This window comes from Heptranchias perlo, unplaced genomic scaffold, assembly GCF_035084215.1.
Source record: "Heptranchias perlo isolate sHepPer1 unplaced genomic scaffold, sHepPer1.hap1 HAP1_SCAFFOLD_240, whole genome shotgun sequence".
In the NCBI taxonomy this organism is placed as follows: Eukaryota; Metazoa; Chordata; class Chondrichthyes; order Hexanchiformes; family Hexanchidae; genus Heptranchias; species Heptranchias perlo.
The window spans coordinates 161,962-170,039 of NW_027139252.1; the positions used below are offsets into that span (position 1 = coordinate 161,962).

Below are 8,078 nucleotides of genomic sequence, written 5' to 3' on the forward strand. Positions count from 1 at the left end.
CTTTGATTCTCCCTGAGCTCCGCATCTTCTCTGATACCCTCAGAGAGTCCATTATCCTCTTTGAACCTTGTCAGCGCCCTTTACACTCTCTGGTACCCGCTGAGTGCCCCTCACCCACTGATACGCCCTGAGCGCCCTTACACTCTCTGATACCCTCTGGCAGTCCTTCCCCTGTGCGAGATCTCAATATACTCTCTGATACCCTATGACTGCCCCTACCCCTCTCTGAGCCCCGTTACACTCTCTGATGCCCTCTGACTGCCCCTTCCCCTCTCTGAGATGCCCTTGTCCCAATGCATCGCCACTAAGAAGCCATTAGACGCCCTGATGCGTTCTCAGAACCCGTTACCATCCCTGCGAACAAAGTGCGGTGTAACTTCACAGGTGAATCTACCGGTCTGTGTTAAGGATGAGATCCAGAGTTTGTTCGGTCGCTGTTGCTTCCGCCTCTCCCACTCTGAGAGCTCCATTGGCAGTCGGTACCGATCTCCCTCCTATAAAATGGGTGTGGATCTATGAGTGCGCTGCTGATTTATTAACTTTGGGAGTTTATGTATGACAGTGCTGTTTATATATGAACTGTGGGTGTGTATATATGAGTGCGATGTTTATATATGAACTGTGGGTGTGTATATATCAGAGCGATGTTTCTATATGAACTGTGGGTGTGTATATATCAGTGCGATGTTTATATATGAACTGTGGGTGTGTATATATGAGTGCGATGTTTATATATGAACTGTGGGTGTGTATATATCAGTGCGATGTTTCTATATGAACTGTGGGTGTGTATATATGAGTGTGATGTTTATATATGAACTGTGGGTGTGTATATATGAGTGCGATGTTTATATATGAACTGAGGGTGTGTATATATCAGTGCGATGTTTATATATGAACTGTGGGTGTGTATATATGAGTGCGATGTTTATATATGAACTGTGGGTGTGTATATGTGAGTGCGATGTTTTTATCTGAATTGTGGAATGAACAGGAGGGGCAATTTCTCCTGGGGTTATATTTTCTTCCACGACAATGACACAAAGTAAAGATTGCATGTGGGGCCGAAATAGCTCAGTTGGGAGAGCGTTAGACTGAAGATCTAAAGGTCCTTGGTTCAATCCCGAGTTTCGGCAGTTTTTGGTTGTTTAGTTTCTTCTTCTTTGGGTCGATTCTCACATTTATTTGCAGTGAAATTTGATCCCCGCCACTGAAGGATTGGGGATTGAATAGAGAGACATCAAGGATGGGAAATATTTATATCGTCTGTATTTGGTTTTTATTTCTCTGTTACCTTCTGCCTTTTTCTCTTGGTTTTGTCTCTCTCGGTGCCGGGTGACTATTTGATTTGATGCATTTGTCCGAAACTGATGCCTTTTCCCCATCTCGGGGCGGTCAGACCCGCTCTGTCTGTCTGTTGCTGCTGATGATCATTAATGGGAACAGGCCGCGAGTTAAACATTTACCTGCAAACCGGAAAAAGACAAATGAAAAGAAAGACGTGTTTCTCCGGCCCAGGGGTAAAGTTACAATGGATGTTATTCAATAAACTGTCCCCGTGAATTTGTCTGTGGACCTGTTTGTAAAGCTTGGATTTAAAAGTTACAAAAACCCGATATAAATAAAGTAAATTACAAGAATCGAATCCGTGATCATGATATTACGGTAAACTCGATGCAAATGAACTAACCGGCGGTCCGAAAGGCACATTCGGCTGTTTAATTAATTTTTGTTCCTGTACGCTGGTTGGTCGCGGTTTCTGTACATGGACCCCTAAATCTCTCTGCTCCTCCACAGTTCCTAGTTTCTCACCATTTAGAAAATACACTGATTGATCTTAGATTTAAAGTGGATGACCTCGCTCTCCCCCACATTGAACTCTATTTGCCGCAGTTTTACCCACTCACTTAATTTATCAATTCCCACTTTTCAACTTCCTGCTTCTATCTACATTATTTATTCCGCCACCAGAAGGCTGCGTGTTCAAATCACGGGGTAACAGTTGCTTTTCGAGCTGATCGGATTCTGGATCGTTCCGGAATGAATGTTTTAGCTGCTTTTTCACAATAAACAGAACCTTGTTCTAAAGTCTGCTTCCCTCGTTCCCAAATGTCAGGAAGGCGTCTCATTCTGCCCTCGACTTTTGATCTTGAACTGCGGATGAAACTTTTGCAAAGAGAGATACGAATCCCCAAATCGCTCCACCTGAATCTCAAACGCTTTTTGAAGAATTTCAGTGCAAACAATCAGGACTTTAAAGGCACCTCAATGACCTGCACTTTCTTTGAATGAGTTTTGTTCGCCTTTGCAATCGACGGTGAAATCGCTCTCAGTTTTCGTCTTAATGAACCAGAGTGTGACCGCCTTGTGTCTGTCAGCGTGGAACTGGCGAGATTGGGTTCAGCACGGATCGTTTTCAACTTTTGAAATCTCACCAAGCACCAGAGAAAATAAACGTGGAATCAAACTGTTCCTGTCAGTGATGAATTGAAGTGAATATCGCTCCAAGCAGATCAGGACAACTCGCAGTGCAGCCGCACAGGAGTTCCAAATCCACCCTCTCGCCACTCGGCAATCGCATGAACTAAACTTTACTCTGTCCCAGTGTCACCGCGCTGAAATCGACTCTCCCACGAGGGGACCGAGTCTTCCACCATACAGGTGTTTAATGGCAAGGTGAGTTTAATGTTCAGAAATAATACAGCACAGATTTTCACACCTTTATTTTGGAAAATTAAGCTGATGGTGGAGAGATGTTATTTTGATCGCTGCAACCTGAGTTTTTAGTTGGTTGAAATAATGGTTCAATAGGCATCCCCCTGTGTCTATGTGGTGTAATTTGTTAGCGCGTTCAGCTGTTAACCAAAATGTTGGTGGTTCGAGCCCACCCAGGGACGTTAGGGCAACTTTTACCTTAAGATTCATTGTCTTGCTTTTTCTGGTTTCGAATATTTGTTTTGGCTGCTTTGAAAGTGCATGGTTTATATGGCCAGCTGAGCACGGCCGATATTCCACCATTTAATCTGTGATTGGATTCACGGAAATCAGAATTCTGCTTGACAGACAAGGTCCGAAGGTTGCAGGAGAGCCGCTTCACTCTGACATGGACATTTTGCAGTGAGTGACACCAGACTGTTTCCACAATGAATGTCACTCCCTTTATTTTGGAAATATAACATTGTATTCACATTCCGAAGGGTTTCAGTTCATTACCTTTCAATACTGTGGCAGATGGAATTCAATGTGGGAAAGTGTGAGGCCAGCCACTTTGGACCGAGGAAAGGTCGATCAGAGTTTTTTTTTATAAATGGTGAGAAGCTGGGAACTGTAAATGAGCAGAAATATTTGGGGGCCCAAATCAGGAAAATCTAGTTCACGGGTACAAAAAACTTGAAAAGGTTTATGGAACACAAAGGGGTGAAAGTTATGTTGCAGCTGTACAGAGTTCTGAATAAAACCCATTTAGTGGACTCTTTTCCGCTCTGGGCACTGCACCTCACGGAGGAGAGATTGGCCTTGAAATGGGAATAACCCAGATTCACCATAAACAAACTGATCGTTGAGAGATGTTGTCTTGGTCGCTGTAACCTAAATTTTTAGCTCGTTAAATCAGTTGTTCAATTATGGAGCTGCAGCGCAATCGGTTAGTGCGTTCGGTTAGAAAACGGGAAAGTTGATGGTTTTGAGCCCACCCAGGGACGATAGGGAAATGTTTTACTTTAAGATTCATGGTCTCGCGTGTCCTGGTTTCTCATGTGTGTTTTGGCTGCAAAAAAAAGTGCACGGTTGAGATGGCCAGCTGAGGACGGCCGATCTTCCACCATTTAATCTGTGATTGGATTCACGGAAATCAGAATTCTGCTTGACAGACAAGGTCTGAAGGTTGCAGGAGATCCGCTTCACTCTGACATGGATATTTCTGCAGTGAGCGACACCAGACTGTTTCCACAATGAATGTCACTCCCTTTATTTTGGAAACGCTAATTGTATTCACATTCCGAAGGGTTTCAGTTATTTTTGGAAGAGATCATCAAAGGATCCTGCAGCACTGCCTCGGATAATAACAACAGTTCTAAGCCGCATTTCAGTCGGGGCAACAAATCATTACATCCATTTATCTGCACCCTTAAATCCAAGCATCTGCACCCTTATACCGGAGTATCTGCACCCTTATACCGGAGTATCTGCATCCTGATACCGGAGTATCTGCATCCTTATACCGGAGTATCTGCATCCTTATACCGGAGTATCTGCACCCTTATACCGGAGCATCTGCATCCTTATACCGGAGTATCTGCATCCTTATACCGGAGTATCTGCATCCTTATACCGGAGTATCTGCACCCTTATACCGGAGTTTCTGCACCTTTACACAGGAGCATCTGCACCTTTATACCGGAGTACCTGCACACTTACAGCGGAGTATCTGCACCCTTATACCGGAGTATCTGCATCCTTATACCGGAGTTTCTGCACCCTTATACCGGAGCATCTGCACCTTTACACAGGAGCATCTGCACCTTTATACCGGAGTACTTGCACACTTACAGCGGAGTATCTGCACCTTTACATCGGAGTATCTGCACCTTTACACCGGAGTATCTGCATCCTTATACCGGAGTATCTGCACCCTTACACAGGAGCATCTGCACCCTTACACCGGAGGATCTGCACCCTTATACCGGTTAATTCAGTAACCGTCCCCAATCACCTTTAACAGCATCTGGAACCCTAAACAAAACCCAACACAGAAGAAATGACCTTTAGAACTTTTCACTCATGTTCGGACACATTTTTATTTACTGTACTTTAAGGGAGATTTGGGGAAAGTGGGCGCTGATACTCAGAAACTCTCCCTCGCGTGTCGCTACTTGGTGCTAATTTTTCAGCGGGCTCGTTGGTCTACGGGGACTGATTCTCGCTTCGGGTTTGCTGATTGAAATATGCGAGAGATCCCGGACGAGCCCTCATTTTCCCCACGCCTTTTGATGTTGACCTGCTGTTAAAACTAGCGATTTCGGTGCTCGAAAGTAAAATTTTGTAGCAAAACCGCAACAAGATCAATAATGTTCGTCAAGGAAGGGAAATAATCCCCCACACTTCATCTTACACAAGTGGCTCCACTCCCCCCGAATTTATAATGCTTAATCCACTCTGAGCTGGATTGGTGAAACACTCTCAAGAAGGAGGCTCATCATCTGCTCAACACAAAAGTCAATCTCCTGGACTTCTAGCTCTGTCAGACTGCATGTTCCCTCAGACAGGTTTCCAACTGGACACAAGCATCCGGCTGCCGTGTGAGCATTGGTGCTTGAGGGTAGAATTCTTGCTTGTAGTAATTCTATTGCTGTAATAGTAGCGCCAGAAGATCGCAAGATGGAAAGTATCGTGGCTGAGCGTTCTAACGCGCTGGTTTAAAGCTCATGCTAAATCCCATAATTTGCAGATGGATCAAAATCATAGTTTGTGGCTCCAATTCCGCAGTCTACCTCCTGTAAAATAATAACACAAAACATCTCATCTGCTATTGCAAAAGCGGAGTCCGGAGGAACCACATGGCAATACAAATAAGTAGATGCATTTTGGAACAAACCAATTGTACCTTCAACTGCGGTCAAAATGTTCACAAGGCAAAAGATTGGTTGATCAAAGTGAGACTCGACTAACAACCTCGGTATTTCCCGACCCTGTTCTGTCAGATAAGGACCGCGCACTGACCGATTGCGCCGCTGGAGCCCGGTCACTCTGATCACCTGTCCCACTCTGCTGGAAAGAATCTTAAGGTGAGAGGCCCGAACCTGTGGAAACGTGTCCTGTCCCCGTGATGAAAATAATATTTGCACTTTCACTTTCAGCTTCTTTCACATCATCTGCTCCATCGCACGACAATCGGGTTTTCTGTGAACAGGTCAAAATGAACATTGCCAGAAATTCTAACAGCAGTGGGATTCAAACCCACGCCTCCATAGAAATTTGATGGAACACCTTAGACCGCGAGGCCGCGCTATCATAATGTCAGAGTAACGTTCAAAGAGCTGTTCAATGCTCAAATAAATGAACTGAAGCTAATTGACCGCATTTACCCCGTGCTGGGGTTGTTCTCCTCAGAGCAGAGAACGTGAAGAGGTGATTTGATCGAAGTGTTCAAAGTCATGAAGGGTTGAGATAAAGTTAATAAAGAGAAGCTGTTCCCATTGGCGGAAGGGTCGAGAACCAGAGGACACAGATTTAAGGTGATCGGTAAAAGAACCAAAGGCGACGTGAGGAAATGCTTTTTTTTACCCGGCGAGTATTTATAACCCGCAATGCGCTGCCTGAAAGGGTGGTGGAAGCAGATTCAATCGTGGCTTTCAAAAAGGAATTTGATAAATAGTTGAGGGGAAAAATTGCAGGGTTACGGAGAAGGAGCGGGAGAATGGGACTAATTGGATTGCTCTTACAATGAGCCGGCACGGGCAGGATGGGCCGAATAGCCTCCTTCTGTGCTGTTGTCATTTTATAATTCATATTCTATATAAATTTCTCTATCTCTCCCTGTCTCGGTCTCTTGTGTTGTCCCCTGATGGACTTCTCAGGCTTCCTTGAACGGCAATGCCTGATCGAAGCTGCAACACCAGCAGAGAAGGTTAAAGAAAGATTGAGACGGTAGGAAAAGTACAGGTGCAACCGAGCTGCTGCAGCCAATGTCTCCACATTAATGTCTCTTCGCTCACACAGTGAAACAAAGCACCAATTTGATTAAAGTATGCTTATGGTAGAGTGTATATTAACACCATGCCGAGACAGACGGCAATCAAATCATAGAATCATACAATCATTGAAATTTACGCCACAGAAGGAGGCCGTTCTGCCCATCATGTCTGTGCCGTCCGAAAAAAAACAGGCATCGAGCCTCATCCCACATTCCAACGTTTCCTCCGTCGTCTTTTCGGTTCTGGCTCTTCAAATGCATATTCAAGTTCTTTTTAGATGCGATGAGGGTTTCTGCCTCTACCACCCTCTCAGGCAGTGAAATTCCAGACCCCCACCTCCCTCTGGGTGAAAAAATTCTCCTGCGCTCCCCTCCAATCCTTCTACCAATTAAATTAAACCTATGCCCCCTGATTATTGAGCTCTCTGCTGAGGGAAGTAGGTCCGTCCTATCCAATCTATCTCGGCCGGTCATTATTTTATACGCCTCAATTAAATCTCTCCTCAGCCTGCTCGGTTCCAAAGAAAACCACCCCAGCCTATCCAATCTATCCTCATAACTAAAATTCTCCAGCCCTGGAAACATCGTGGTAAATCTCCTCTGTACCTTCTCCAGTGCAATCACATTTTTCCTGTAGTTTGGTGACCAGAAATGTACACAGTACTCTAGCTGTGACCTAACTAGTGTTTTATACAGGTCTAGCATAACCTCCCTGCTCTCATATTCTATGCCTCGCCTAATTAAGGAATGTATCCTGTATGCCTTCTCAACCACCTTACCTACTTTTCCTCTTACCTTCAGGGATCTATGGACATGCGCTCCAAGGTCCCTCTGTTCATCCACATCTCTCACTATCCTCCCAAGTAATGTAGTTTCAGAGCAATTAATTCTGAAACGTCTTACTTGATAATTCAAGTCGTACACTCGAAACAAATTTGGTAAAAGGAAACTAATATTGGTGATTGGAAATAGTTAGTGTACAACATGAAATTGCTGTACACCGGAATAGAAAAAGAGATTGGCTGGACAGAAGAGGACTGAAAGGATGGCCGATCGGCTCTGGGAAGTAGCGAACCATTACACTGGCTGCACGATTCGATCAACAGCGGCTTGTTGGTCTCGGGGTCTGACTCTTGCTTCGTTGATAGCATTGATGAATAGTCAAAAGGTCTTGGGCTCCAATCGCGGACGAGCCCTGCTGTCTCCCCATATTTAGTGAAAAGTCATCAATTGGTTTATGACAGCTTTTCCATGTCGTTGTTGGTAGAATTGAATTATATCGAGAGGATGTTTGATGCTCCAGAGGACAGAGTGCGGAAGTTGCCAAGGTGCAACACACGTGAAGGAAATAAAATGTCTCAAGATGATGAGGAGATTGATGCTGAAT

General features: G+C 44.6%; 1 non-coding gene across 1 annotated transcript; it reads left to right on the forward strand.

The window, feature by feature from the left end:
- The first annotated feature begins 1,063 nt into the window (after positions 1 to 1,063).
- On the forward strand, positions 1,064 to 1,136 carry trnaf-gaa (transfer RNA phenylalanine (anticodon GAA)). Its single transcript has one exon. It is a non-coding gene; the product is annotated as a tRNA-Phe (tRNA).
- Positions 1,137 to 8,078: the final 6,942 nt, after the last annotated feature.